This window comes from Ursus arctos, unplaced genomic scaffold, assembly GCF_023065955.2.
Source record: "Ursus arctos isolate Adak ecotype North America unplaced genomic scaffold, UrsArc2.0 scaffold_2, whole genome shotgun sequence".
In the NCBI taxonomy this organism is placed as follows: Eukaryota; Metazoa; Chordata; class Mammalia; order Carnivora; family Ursidae; genus Ursus; species Ursus arctos.
The window spans coordinates 8,705,132-8,719,806 of NW_026622874.1; the positions used below are offsets into that span (position 1 = coordinate 8,705,132).

General features: G+C 44.1%; 1 protein-coding gene across 11 annotated transcripts in view; it reads right to left on the bottom strand.

Annotated features, from left to right (window-relative positions):
- Positions 1–14,675, bottom strand: part of DISP1 (dispatched RND transporter family member 1) — a 174,313-nt gene that overhangs the window by 52,141 nt on the left and 107,497 nt on the right. For 2 of the 11 annotated variants that reach the window (XM_057315337.1, XM_057315338.1), the window contains 2 exons: positions 2,306–2,505; positions 74–252 (listed from right to left, as the gene is read on the bottom strand). The exons of 4 other annotated variants lie outside the window; for them this stretch is intronic. The gene's annotated coding sequence lies outside the window, so the exon portion shown is untranslated. Of the gene's footprint in view, positions 1–73; positions 253–2,305; positions 2,506–5,029; positions 5,838–14,675 lie in introns of those variants that run through there. 5 more of the 11 variants (XM_057315335.1, XM_026509474.4, XM_057315336.1 and 2 more) reach the window with 4 other exon arrangements.

A 14,675-nucleotide genomic window follows, 5' to 3' on the forward strand; every position in this document is an offset into this window, starting at 1 on the left:
GTTCTGATAAAATTTCCCTCTCAGATTTACAACCAAAAAATACAAGAGCCAAATAACCTTAGGCAGATCTTACGGTGTCACAGCAAGTCTGAAAACCCTGAGTTTGGGAAGCAGTCCTATCACCAGCTGAGAGTCTGGTGGTCCAAGCAGAGACCCACACGGGCAGGCGCCAGGGCTTTCTGGGCTGCAGAAACACCAATCTCCGTTTTCTCGTGTGTTCTATGTCCAATGTGTCTTTGGTAACAGGTCTACCTGGGAAGAGAAATGTAAAATAAAGCTTATCTTTTACATCTGGGATACATGATAGCCAAGAACATCTTTTTGGCATGAACACTTGTCTCCTGAAATTCCTATTTCATGAGCACTATCGCTGCATTGCGGCGATGAGGACAGTTTTCAGAGATCCCTTTTCCAAGTTTATCCACAAAAATTATCAGTCTGCACGATATGCACCACGTTCCCCCACGCTCACCATACAGCGCCGTCTCCACACATCTATGCCCTTCAAAAACAAAGGCTACTTGTATCTCTGAGTTTCAATTTCACATGAGCTCATGGGTAAAACTAAGACTATGTAAAATAAAACCAGAGTAGTTTTCTATCGTTATTAGTATCAATCAAAGGTCTTTGACAAAAGCTCTGGAAAGCCCTCTTATAAGGGTTCATCTAACCTAGGAGCCGGCCACGACCAGCGTCTAGACTTGGCCACAAGTCCTGGAGGGAATGTAATACATACAACAAATGTTCACAAAGTTATGAGTCTATTACAGCACTCTCAACCCTTTCTGCACTTTAAAATCACTTTAGTTATATATATATATATATATATATATATATAATTACAGACCCAGGGCCTTGGCCCCAGAGGTTCTGACTGAATTCATATTGGAATAGACTGTGGTCATTAACATTTTTTAAAAGCTCCTCAGATGATTCCAATGTGTGGCTAGGGCTGAGAATCACTGATTTATACTTCTTATTAATTAATGCTGATCAGGTTGTAAGAGCAACCAATGGTCACTCAAAATATTCACAGGCAGAAAATATTGCTTAAAATGCAAACACATTTGGAACTGGTACGCCACGTGACATGCGCTTTAAAGCATTTAGATGATCTCTACTTCTCTTTCTGTAACAGTGAAGAGTACTTCTGAAGTTCTAAGGGTGGGGATGAGGGCACAGGAAGGAGAGAGCCTTCGTCACACAGTCTAAGAGACAACAGGGCAGAATTCACATGCATCAACGTTGTAAAAAGGTGAAACACGGCATCGCGTGGCCTCAGACCCACGGAAGTTTAGGATACAGCCCATTTGACTAATGAGTTTATTTAACCCTCAAGAAAAATCATATCCCCAACTCCCTGTCAATCTTCAAAATGAAGTCCCAAGCCCTCGTATTAAAAGAGCATGTTCCCTGAAGTTTTGTATCCCCACCACCAAAAAAAAAAGAAAAGAAAACACAAGAAAACAAAAGAAAGAAGAAAAGGAAAAAAAATATGTGACTGCATTTTAAGCATCTTAAACGTTCCAGTTCTTGGATCAGACAGCCTTCAGACACCAGGCCTGCATCTTGCCTCACATCCTGACAAATAAGAATGACAGGACGCTCTGGCCATAAGTAGCAACCCCCCCCCCCCCCCCGATGATAGGTCTATGTCTAGGCCATAAGATTTCATCTGAAATTACTGTCTCAAGTAAAATCACAAAACAGGCAACCTTGCAACCTGGCGATTTCTCTGGGCCACTGTAGCTCTTCCTGGCAGAAACAGGATCATGTTACCGAGCTTAACTGATGTGCTGAACAGATCACAAGGAAGCTTGAAGACACCAGGAATGTTAATACTTCACACATCTCAGAAACGCAAAACTGAGCAGCTAGCTCAAAGGAAAAACACGTCACTGAGATAAATCAAATCAAGAAAATTCTACTCCCACATATTGTGAGGCAAAAGAATGTGAGAGAATTTTTCAAATGTCTTCCACAACGCAGAAACTGAGATCAATCACCATAAAGGACTTGGGTTGTTTGGTTTAGATGGTAACTGCTGTTTTTTAACACCACTCTTGGAATTATCAAAGCTTTCCCCACAAATGCTTCGTGTCTGATAGCAGGCTCCACACCCTGCTGTTCTGTGAAGTCGGAGCAGCAAATCCGATCTCCTAGACCATCACCCCAAATGGGCTCTTTCCTCAGAGTCCAGCAAACCGTCTCAAGGGCATCCTTCACTCTACCAAGCAACCCCTCCGGGTCCTTGTATGAAACGTGGTTAAACACACCCTTTTACTTAAAGAACTCTGTGATTTACCTGAAGCTTAGGAAAACATCAAATTCATAGACTTTTGGGGGCGCCTGGGTGGCTCAGTCATTAAGCGGCTGCCTTCGGCTCAGGGCGTGATCCCAGAGTCCTGGGCTCGAGCCCGGCATCGGGCTTCTCCCCTAGGAGCCTGCTTCTTCCTCTCCCACTCCCCCTGCTTGTGTTCCTGCTCTCGCTGGCTGTGTGTCTCTCTGTCAAATAAATGAATAAAATCTTTAAAAAAAAATTCATAGACTTTTCTTCTTCCTTGCACTGGATCAGTAAGCTCCCTCTTCATGAGAACCTGGGTGTGACCTTCACAAAGCTGTTTGTCTTTACTGACACAGGCTAGCGAGCTCTACTTGCTCTCCCGCAAGCAGCAGACGAACTGAAGTCACAGTGACCCGCCATGCGGGATCCTCGTTTGCCCACAAAGGAAATCAAATCACATTTTTCACTGACATAGGTGAAGGTCCTTCTTCAGCAAGCATTTACTAACAGCTACTGTGTTCACTGTGAATGTTTCTCTCCGAATCTGCGTACGTGCACCTGCACAGTACAAGCCTGGTTCCTGGGACTCAAATCGCTCAAGTGCAGAAATCCAGATGAGGCCAAAAAAGGCCACCCTCTTCCCAGTCCTGCTTCGCTAAATTTTACCTGAGTTACTTTGTTTTATGTTTCTCCCCCCAAAAAGGCTGACAGGCTAAGCACCTCATCTGTCCAGTCCGAAACACCCACATGTACTTCCTGTGTTAGGGTGTGATCGGGACTCGCTGTTTTAAAGAACAGGCAGCGTTCACAGAGCCGGTGTGCCAAGGCTGCCGGCCGCGCTCTGGGTTACGGGCGTGGCGGGCGCACTGCTCCCACCAGGCCAGCAAAAGGCACAGGACTGGGCTCCCCAGCGGATGCCAACAAGGGCTGACTGGTTCAGTATAAACTACAGACAATGGGCTCAGGTTAAAATACGGAATGAATCGGTGCTATGATACACATTTTCTAGATGCGGTGAGGTTTACATGTTGTTTTCTAAGTTGGTTTGTAGGTTAACCATTTCAGACACTTCAACATTTTTCATGATCAGCGCAAACAGTTCATGCTCACAATCCTATAATTCACATCTAAGATGGAAGCTAGATGAAGCGTGGAAGATATATGAAAACACTCTGCCTTATCTATGTACGTTAACACAAGAAGTTACAAATCAAGTGTAATCTAATAAAATACTCCAATGTTCGAGACTGGCAATGAAAGCATTTAGCCTAGAGATGTAAAGTGTAAAAACAAATAACATAATGCAAAAAGATTATTTTAGCATTTTAAGAAGCAGAAATGTGTGAGCAGACATTAAAACCATGGGAAGCAGTTAATTCACTGTCCACAATGAAACACTCATTAGTTTGGACTTTATTTACATAGTTTAGTGACTCCTGAGGCTTCAAAGGGAACGAGAGTTTTCTTAATTATAAATACTATGACTGAAAATAACCTTCATGTGGGTAAAAGGGACATATTCATTCTTTTTCTTTCAACGAGAATACCTGTTGGAGAAAATTTTACCAAATCGTGAAGTGTGCTCTCAATTTCTTGCATTATCACCGAAGAAACTCATTTATGGTCAATGATTTGCATGAAATACCTCAGTTTTGACAAAGTTTTTATCTGCTTAATTTCTTTAAAATTTACATTTTACTCTCAGACATACAAATTTTTCACAAGTTAAACCAGTCCAAATTTTCCTGCCAGTGGCATAGAATTTATCCATTCTATTTTAAGCAGAAGTGAGCACGGCAGGGATAAGATGGAAGTTGTGTAAGGTACAGACTTGCAACGGGCAGGAAACAAGCCAGAGAACTCACCGCAGGGCAATGAATCCACACAGCAACGCTGAACTACCATCATCGAACCTGCTCAAGACACTAAAACTTCACTAACCCCAACACTGGACAGAAGGGGTAACTATGTAACAGGATAGTGGTGCTAAATATCACTGCAACAGTATTCACCGTTACAGCATATAAATGTACCAAATTAACACACCTACACTTTCCATTTACACGATGATAAATGTCAAATGTATTCAATAAAAAAGAAAACACGTACATGTGGCCCACGTATTCTGACTTCCACTTGGAGTGGTAAATCCAATTACAATGCCTGAAACGTGTCATCAAGTCACACGGCCTGAGGTTGCACACAGCGTTAAGATGAGCAGGGCCACGACAGCGCGCGGTGGACCCTTAGTTCCGAGGCAGAGATCTTCACCAGACTTCCCTCCATTAAGGTTGGAAGATGCTAATACTTTACCATCTTTTTACGATATTTAATTCACACAAGTGAGTAAAGTAATTCCTAGGGTTCGACACCTAGTTTTCTACCAGCTAGTAATGAGAGAAGCACGGATTTTCAAAATCCTCTCCTTTAGAGAGAGGCTAAAAAAGACTCTCAGAGCATGAAACGACATAAACGACTTTAAATCTGAGGTTTCCTCCCGACTTGCTAAAGAAAGCACATTATTAAACCCCAGAAACGGCTGACCTTACCTTACTGTGTCAGATCAAAATTCAAACGAACTGCATAAGATTTTAATGCATTAAGATGCCATTCAGAGTTCACACCAAGAAAAAAACCTGAGATGAAATTAAAATTCGATCCTAGAAGCAGAGAACAAAGTTCCATTTTCAAATAAATTCTCAAAACAACAAGTTCACACATCGGAAGCATGAGTAAATGTATTACCTTCACATGCAAAGAAGAACGGTGCCGGCTCGATCTGCTCTGCGCTCTGCGAGGGACAGCGGCAGCGAGAGCTGCAGGAGCAGCAGGGCGGACAGAGTGCGAGCACATGCAGAGAGCTTTGAATTCCGCCTGTGAGGGGCAGGGACTCTCAGCGTCTGCGCTCCTATAGGACAGGAGCGCCTTCTCCCACCTCCCCCTCCCCCCAGGGGCAGGGTCTCCGCAATGGGAACAGCTGGCACACAGGGGCTGGATCTGAGCACAAGGTCAGCGAGCCAGGATATGAAGGTGACATGTAATTTCTAGCCTTTTCCTGCTTCGACCAGGGAAATTGCAACAAGGACTGTTTTTACTTATAACTTCCTTTGATCTTTTGGATTTAAAGTTACTTAGTAGATTAAAGCCATGTTAGCTGATATTATTTGCTTGCTTAGGCTAACTTCAGTGTTACAGGTTCAGTTTTCTGACACATAGGGCTACTACATTTAAACTAACACAAATAAACACCAACCTTGTTTATTTCCAAGTTCCGGATTCTTATGTTTTTTCACGAATGGCTCTTGAGATTCTACTTTTGGGGCAGAAAGTTCAGAGTTTTTAAGAGGCAGAGTCTTCTTTATTAAAGAGGAAAGTATTATTTAAAGCAGTGATATGTGTTTCCCTTCAATTTTCCTAAGCAAAATAGCAGTGTGTTAAATGACTTTGACACTACTTTTTATAGACTTGTGGCCCTGATGATGTCATTATTTTAAATTCCACAATGTTAAAAATCTTGTAAATATCTGATATCTGCAAATACTTTCCAGCCATTGGCAAATAAGCAATCATTTACTGAAACCGTGAAATCCAACTCTTCACAATCTAATAAAAAAATGTGTAAACAACTCTTTTAACAGGTTGTACTGATTATATAAAGACAATACTTTCAAAATTAAAGAAGTTAACACCAAAAGCACAAGTAATCAAAGAAAAAATAGGACTTCGTTAAAGAAACTTTCATACATCGAAAACATTATCAAGAAAGTAAAGACAACTCACAGAAGAGGAGGGAATATCTGCAAATCATGTACCTAAGAGGCTAGTATCCACAATATAGAAAACACAACTCAACAATAAAGAGACAAGTAATACAGTCGATTAGTCAAAGTTTTGGAATAGACATTTTTCCCAAAGAAAATGTATAAATGGCTCATATGCACATGAGAAGTTGCTCAACATCACTAATATTAAGGAAATGCAAAATAAAAGCACGCCTATACCACTGGACATCCACTAAGATGGCTATAATGGGAAAGAAGGGAGGAAGGAGGGAGGTGGAGGGAGGGAAGGAAACAGGTCTGGGGTTCCCTAAACAAATGACACAGGCACAGTCAGGGTGGGACAGCAGTGCCACGCCTAGCACAGTGGATCCTCAGTGTTCATGGATTCCGTATTTGCAAATTCGCCTACTGGCTCCAGTCTACTCATAAGCCCAAATCATCCTGGCAGAGGCTTCACATTACTTCCAACATGCGTGCGCAGCGTAGTGAAAAATTTGAGTCCTTCAACACGCATGCTCCCAAGGGGACACTGAACACGGTCACGTTCTTATTTTAGCTCATGTGTGGTAAACAAGTGTTCTTTTCTCTATTTAGTGCCATGTTTTTTTCACATTTCTGTGCTTTTCATTGGAAAGGTCACTGTTTAAAAGAGCAGTGAGCAGTGGTGCCCACTGTTGGTAAGCTCAAGAAGGTGTGATGTGCGTGTTAGGTACACTTCCGTCAAGCACGAGTTACAGTGCTGCCGCCCGTGAGCACAATGTCCACGAACCAACAATACACGTTAGATAACGTGTCTCTCGACAGGAACACACAAAACAAGGTCATGTACTGACTGGTTGTCCAAAATGGAAGCAAGGCTCAAAGGCACCTAATCCTGCATTTCCCTGATTTGGTGTTGGCAGCGACCGGGAGGAATAGAACTTCCGCGAACAACAAGAGGACTGAAAACACTGGTTCGTACAAGCACTTGCACATGGGTGTTCACTGCAGCACTGTAATCGTAACAGCAAGGAAGTAACTCAGTGTCCATCAGTGACGCATGGACAAACAAAAGACTGCACGCACACAATGGAACGTTATCCACCCACAAAGATGAACGACACACGGGGCAACACTGATGAACCGGGGAAACAGGACGCTAACTGAGTGAAAGCCCAGACACGAAAGGTCATACACCGCATGCTTGCATTTATAGGAAACGTCTAGAAAAATCAAATCCATAGAGACAGAAAGCAGACGAGTGGTGGCCAGGGGCTGGGGGTGGATTCGGACATAGGGAGTTAACTGCTACCAGGGATGCAGTTTTTTTGGGTGATAAAAATGTTCTGGAATTCAACAGTGGTGATGGCGCATGACCTTGTGAATTTCTGGAATATGGATTTTATCTCAATAAAAAAAGTAAGTACAAAGTTTCAGCCATTAGACCAGAAGCCCTCCAACTTTACCAAGCGTCAGAATGTCCAGGAAGGCTGGAAGAAGGCAGACTGCTGCGTCCCATTCCCCCAGGGCTCCAATCCTGAGCCTCTGGGGCCTGAGTCCCCAGGCAATGCAGACCCTAATGATCTGAGACCACATTCTGAGAACCAGCATATTAAAGACACTAGTCCCTATGTTCTACACCCAAAACTAATATAATACTGTGTGTCAATTATACTTCAATTAAAATTAAAATATTTGTAAACATCGAAAAAAATAAAGGGAACGTATGAGTCCCTCAAGGGTAGGAAGGTAACTTTTTCCCTGTATCCTCTAAATTTACATACAGAAGAGCCAGTCCTGGGAAGAAAAAGACAGAAAGACAGAAGAGAAGTATTTACTCAAGTAAATACATTAAAACATTCGGTCTCTGAAATCATAGGGTATGTGGATCCCACATCATACAGATGCCAAATGCTGTAAGACCAAAAAACTCTCCAAAAAAGAACTACAATGAACACGAAGGTATCTTACCATTCTTTGATGGTTTGAACTGGACTTTGGTTCAGTTTATTAAAGCAGCCAATCTCGCTGCATTGTGCTTGTTGTTGCAAGAAGTGCAAACAAAGGTTCTAGAGTTGCTGATCCATTAGTTACCTCAAGAAACCTTTAAATTAGTTACGGTGCCACAGAAACCGAACACCTGAACTGGTCCAACTCATAAACTTGCCAATTCTTATTTATGTTTTTAACCAAAGCACTGATTGGTATATTTAATTACTTTACTTAAAAATGTTGGGTCCATGTGAAAACAGACAATATAAAGTACCCCTCGGGTATTGTCATGTGGACATTACTATTTTATAAATAACAATTAGGATTATTTTGATTAGTTTCAGTATGTTTCTCAATATACAACTTAGAGTAAAAAGCGAAGTGCTAGTAACTTTACAAAGTTCTCATGTTCTCTGAAAACAACATCCTTTTTTTCTGAGGTCACATTATCGGGATATCTGTCTTCCTCCAGTACTAGACAGACGGAGGGTGTGAGACAGGACAGAGGCAGGAGCTGGCCGGGAAAGCCTAGAACGGGGCACGCCGAAAAGGGAAGACGGGTCTGCTTTAACAAACTCTTTCACACTGGAACTAAGTCCAAAACGTCGCTCCAGTTTTTGTTGCATTTATTAACTCTGCCATCCGTTAACGTCCGTGTGTGCCACACAGCAGGCACGACACGGTGAAGCACCAGGTCAGCACAGTCATCTGAAAGGACCCATCCAGAGAAGGGGATCATAGAGACGTTCTGAAGGTAATACTCCACATCGTACTTTCATGTTTCTGCATATTGTTGGGGACACACTGAGGATTCAGCCCAGAGCATGCGGCTGCCCCGTCACCGCTGCTACTGGGGGTCAGTGCCCCCCATCAGCTCTGTGACCTTCAACTATCACCCCCCGCCCCCACATCTACAGACCCCACACATTGCACGAGATAGTCTCGCAGATCCTTCCTGGCTCTGAGTTCAGTTTTTATGAATTTGGGCATTACTGCAGACGGATAAAATAAGTCCCAGGTTTACTCTTCAAATCTACATTCGACACAGACATGGTGAGAATGGAGCAAGACCAGACTGCAAGCAAACTGGAGCAAAAGCAAAACATGGGCCTCGCTTATTCCTCTCACCGGACACTTAGATTTCTTAATGTTAACAGCTTCTTTTAAAATCCCATTTCTTGTTGATGAGCCTGCCACCAAAATTGACAACTCTTACAAACAGATGTCTTATGACCTTGCTTACCTTTCAGTCTGACATCCAACGGTCTGCTCGTCATCTTGGCAATGCCGTCCAGCCCTCGGCCCTCACCCCGTCACACCTCTACCTGCAGTCTGTGGTCGGCACTCACTCAGTTCACTACCCTCCCCGTGCCGGCCTTTCTGTGGCCCCCCTTCCACTTCATCTCCTGCTCCGCTGGTTTTCTCCCAAGTTTGGTAACCCTACTGAAAAGCCCCCAGACAGGGAAGCAGACACCTGACCCGACGCACACTCTCACCTCCAGTGGCCTGTTCTGTCCTTGCTGCTGACATTTACCCACCCACCCGCCTTCTCTGAGATCCCGCAGGGGCTGCTGGAAACCTTTCCCGTGCTCCCTACTTCACTCTCTTCGCACACAGTGTTACCTCTTTCATGGAAAATAATGGAACTATTTGGCCACGGGTTCCTTCAAATGTTATCATCTCTCCCTTGAACTTTTTTGGGAACTCCTCCTCATCTCTCACAGTGTCTGGTTCACTTTCTTAAATTACTTACACACTGTATCTCTGCCACCCAATAAGGGAGCTACAAGCCACATGTGACAATTTACATTTAAATTAAAATTCCACGAAACTGGAATTTCAGCAGGTGCCCCGCAGCCACACGTACGTGCACAGAGCAGGCAGAGTGTACACCCGGCCCGGCCCAGCAGCGTGTGTCAGTCCCCCTTCCCTCCCAGGTCCACCTGTACCCCCCCAACTGAGACAAGTGACCCTGTTGTGGCCTGCTGGCACTCAGGCTGCTGATCTGGCATTCCTCTCCTTCCCAGACAGCCTCTCTCACCCCCTCTCAGACCTACCCACCATCTGACCAAACGATTCCTTCAGAAATGAAAGTTGATGGTCCTTTCTCAATACTCACTTCCTTTAAATTTCTTCACCTCCTAATGTCCCTGGCAAGATTCTCTTCTTGTTCAGTCTCTGCCGTTCTAATGTCCTCTGCATCCATGTTCAACTTCTTCTTTCCTTTCTTTCTTTCTTTCTTTCTTTCTTTCTCTTTCTTTCTTTCTTTCTTTCTTTCTTTCTTTCTTTCTTTCTTTCTTTCTTTCTTTCCTCTTTCTATTTTACTTATTTGACAGAAAGAGAGCACAAGCAGGGGGAGCAGCAGAGGGAGAGGGAGAAGCAGACTCCCCGATGAGCAGGGAGCCCGATGTGGGGCTTGATCCCAGGACCCTGAGATCATGACCTGAGCAGAAGGCAGACGCTCACCCGCCTGAGCCCCCCAGATCATGACCTCCCCGACGGAGGCCCCCAGATGCCCCTGAACTTCATTTCTAAGTTCCATTTCTGCAGCTCTTGCTGCCTCAGGACATTTCAATATATGTGTCCTGCCAGCAGCTCAAACTCACTAATCTAAAATACAGTCACCCCCCCCCTCCATGGGGACACGTGTAAGACCCCCATGGGCGCCAGAAACCACAGACAGTATAGGACCCTACGTAACCATCCCTACACACACACACTCAGGATGGAGCCATCACAAGACACGCATGGACATGGCCTCTCCCTCTAACCACCTTCTTCCTGTGACGGGGAGTGAGGATGGGATGCCACGTGGGCAGATGGCATGGGGTGAAGGACGTGGGCGTGTGACACAGCGCCAGGCCGCCCCTGACCCTCTGGTCACACGTCAGCAGGAGGGTCATCTGCCTCCAGACCACAGCTGACCGCGGGGAACTGAATATGCGGAAAGCGAAACCCAAGAAAGGGGGGGACTACTGTATAATTAACTCAACATCCTCAGACAGCCTCTTGATTTTCCTGTGTTTATTTATCCTCTCAGTCACTTGAGTGCTGAACTTTAACTTAAATATGTATTTATTGAACGCCTGCCCTGTGTGGCATCCTGACCCTCACACGGCCGTCTGCCCGTGCTCATCTGTCCTCGAGACCGAGCCACTGCTGTGCACGCCCCTCCTCTCCTTCCCAGGCTGCCCGGTCTGCCCTCAAACCACCGCTGCGGCCTGAGCCGTGCTCTCCCTCATTCAGGCAACCCGGAGCTTCCAGATTCTCCATCGGAACAGGCAGATCTGGCCATGCTGCTCCCAGTCCAGGAAACACCAGTGGCTGCTCCAGGCACACGAGGTCAAGTTTAAAGTCCCCAGCCAGCACGCAAGACCCTCCACTATGGCCCTTCCTACGCAGTGCTCTTGCCAAACAGAATGTGCTCCAAACACATGCGCCCACACATGGCATTTCAGTGCTTTTGCCTTTTTTTCTTCACCCGCAGCGGCCTCTGCTTGCCCTTCCTGGGGCCACATCCCATCCACTCTTCACAACACATGACGGGTAACGTGCTTGCAAGAAGGCTTCCCAGATGACCCGGCCAGGAACCCTCTCCTCCTTCTCCAAGTTCTATGATCCCGGCATCTCTCTTACGGCAGAGGGAGAGGGACAGATTCCACACTGAGCCCAGAGCCCGACATGGGGCTCAATCTCACAACCCTGAGATCGTGACCTGAGCCGAAACCAAGAGTCAGACACTTCACCGACTGAGCCGCCCATGCGCCCCTACCTTGGTCATTTTTATATCTCTTTCACCCCCTTCATCTATACTTAACCCCACAAACTCTGTCACCATCATTTGTACACTACTCCAGAAGATCTAGTACATGGCAAGTACCCAACAAATATTTATTGAACAAATGATGTTTTATAATTTGTTACCATCGCACAATTACATTACTACTACTTCGTTAAACAGAATAAATGTGGTTTTGAAATGCAAAATAAAACTCAGTATACAAAATCTTTTTTTCTTGCTGATTTCTATGGGCCCCAAGGACCACTTCTACAGTGAAAGAAACAGCCAAGATTCAATATATTTTAAGTATGACTGCGATATGTTGCACTGTTGTCTGCTTGTAAATTTGGAGTAAACTGTTGCTGAATCATAAGAAATATCAGTGATTGGCTTTTCATACTTTTATCCAAATCAGTGGAGGTCATGCCAGCAGCCAATATGCAAGCTTCTTCTTGGGAAGTCTTAAAAGTTTATTTTTACTTTGTTTCTAAGGTAGGGTTTCCTTGGCATTAGCATAAATATTCTTAAACAATGAACACAAATAAAAGTTTTCTCTCACAGTGAGTCATAATTTCACTTTCTGCTTAACTGCCAATTGGTCTTATACTGGCCTAAGTGATAAAGTGTCCTGGAAACGAGGGGATCTGTAAGGTCTTAGTTTTCATTCATTACATCCTTTGCTTGATTTGACTCAACACTAGGAAACTATGCACACTTCATCAATAATCCAGAAGGCACTTCGATCATCAGGATGAAATTTACTTATTAATCTATACACCTCTAGATTTCAGTGAAGATCAGAAGCTGGGGTACCTATTTTAAAGCAAAACGCAACGAGATTATTAGTTAAGTTTCAGACAAAAGGTAGTCTTCTATTTTCCTGTGGAGAAAAAAAATCTGACCACGCAATACTAAAATAGACAAAAATTTGAGCCCTCCTTAACCTAACCAAAAGTTAAAAAACATTTGAAATGTGAAAACCAACTCAGGTAGGCTAGTTTGGTTTGGGTTTCAGGAATTCTGGTAAGCATTCTGTCTTTGCGTGAGCAGTGCACTTAGCAGCAGGAAAGCCTCCTCCCACCGAAAGCATACGGAATGTGTTACGTTTCAGAGGAGGAGAGGAGGCCCAGAGTTGATAGTTTCATATCAAAAACAAGCTGGAACATTTCAGCCATAACAAAATAACTAGACTGCAGATCATCTAAGAATATAATCTTGTCATGCACGATGATTTAAAGGCAAAGCATAATGCACCCATGGGCTCTGGAGAGTTTCCAAAATACTTTTGGTTTGCGATATAGGATTTCAAAGGAAGATACTTCACTTTCACAGTAGATGCTCCTGGTATGAGATACACTCCTCGAATGAAGACCACTGTGTCTTAACTCTTAATCTAATTAGAATATTATTTTAAGGGTTTTTGCTGCACTGCTACCAAATAAGTCTAAATAAATCTAAATGAACGTCGTATGCATAGATTAAGAATGGGATTATGACTAATAATTTGATTATTATGACTAATAAACTGAAATTTTTGATTAGAAGCCAGACTTCTAATATTTATGGAGAAAGTTACACTTACTTTCTGTATGTCGTGAAATAAAAATATAGGCAAGTTAATTTTCCAAAAGTCAGACTTTGTAGGAAAATAGATGTGTCACTTGCATACAGACACCTGTCATCGCTGCCGAGGGCTCCCATTAAGTGACATGGTGACACACTGCATTTTCTGACCTAAGAGGAAGTTGTACAGAAGAAAGTAAATGAGAGTCCTGGTCCTATTTATTTATCCTTTCTGTAATGTGTGGTAATATTATTTTTGGCAAGCAAAGAACCTTAAACTACCCAAACTCTGAGACAGAAAACAGCGTTAGGAGTCTTTCACAAATGCAGTGGGAGTAGTTTCCTATGTGGAAAACACACTCATCAGTGATTCAGAAGTTCAAATAGTCCAAAATTATGAAACTGGTGCCATGTCTGGCTTCGGAGAGTAGTTTATATGGAAAAAAGTTCTGTGAGATGCCCCTAACAAGAAAGGAGGTAATAACAAAAGAAGGAGATGGGTCTTTAATTCATATCAGAATCCAAGACTGTGAGACACACGCTAGAATACTTTCCTTTGGCTTCCTTAAAATCTTTTGATATATCACGGCATGGCAGCGTTGTTAGACTCAAATCATAGGCCTGGCTGAAAGAATATGTTTATCAATGGGGTACATCAGAAACTAGGATTAGGTCACGGAAGGTAAAAGGGCTTCTTAACATGTTAAATACAGCATGTCACTGGGCTCAGCAAACGCCACCTCAAAGCATGGAAACAGAACCCATCGTGGTCGGTGTGCTCCCCGATGAGTCCACGATGAGTCCACGATGAGGCTCCTTGAGAACAAGCCATCTTTGGCACATTTGCTGCAAACCCCAAAGGTGAATGCGCTGAAGCAAGCCTAGCTGGCCACGACCGTCCCTGGTGGGGAGACTTCCAGGCTGTCAGCCAGGATGGACCTCGCAGGTACAGACTGGTAAGAGCTCCAGGTCAGCGGCTGGGAAGCGTGGCCACGACAAGGCAGGTGTCCCGACGCCCATCCCAGGCCAGCACGTACGCCCCGTGACATGTGCTGCTGTATTCTGGCATCCGTAAAAGACCCAGAATGCTGTGACGGGGGGGGGGGGGGGCGGGGAGGAGAAGGGGGCCCTAAAACCTACAGGGGCTGCCTGGTGCATCCTCAACCCTCGGCATCTGTAGAGAAGAAAAAGCCACAACTCTGTTAACCTGTTCTAGGTTCTCGAATAATAAAGATCACAAAACTCTTGACAAAAATGTAGTGGGAAAATACTTAAAGTGAATACAAACATTTCT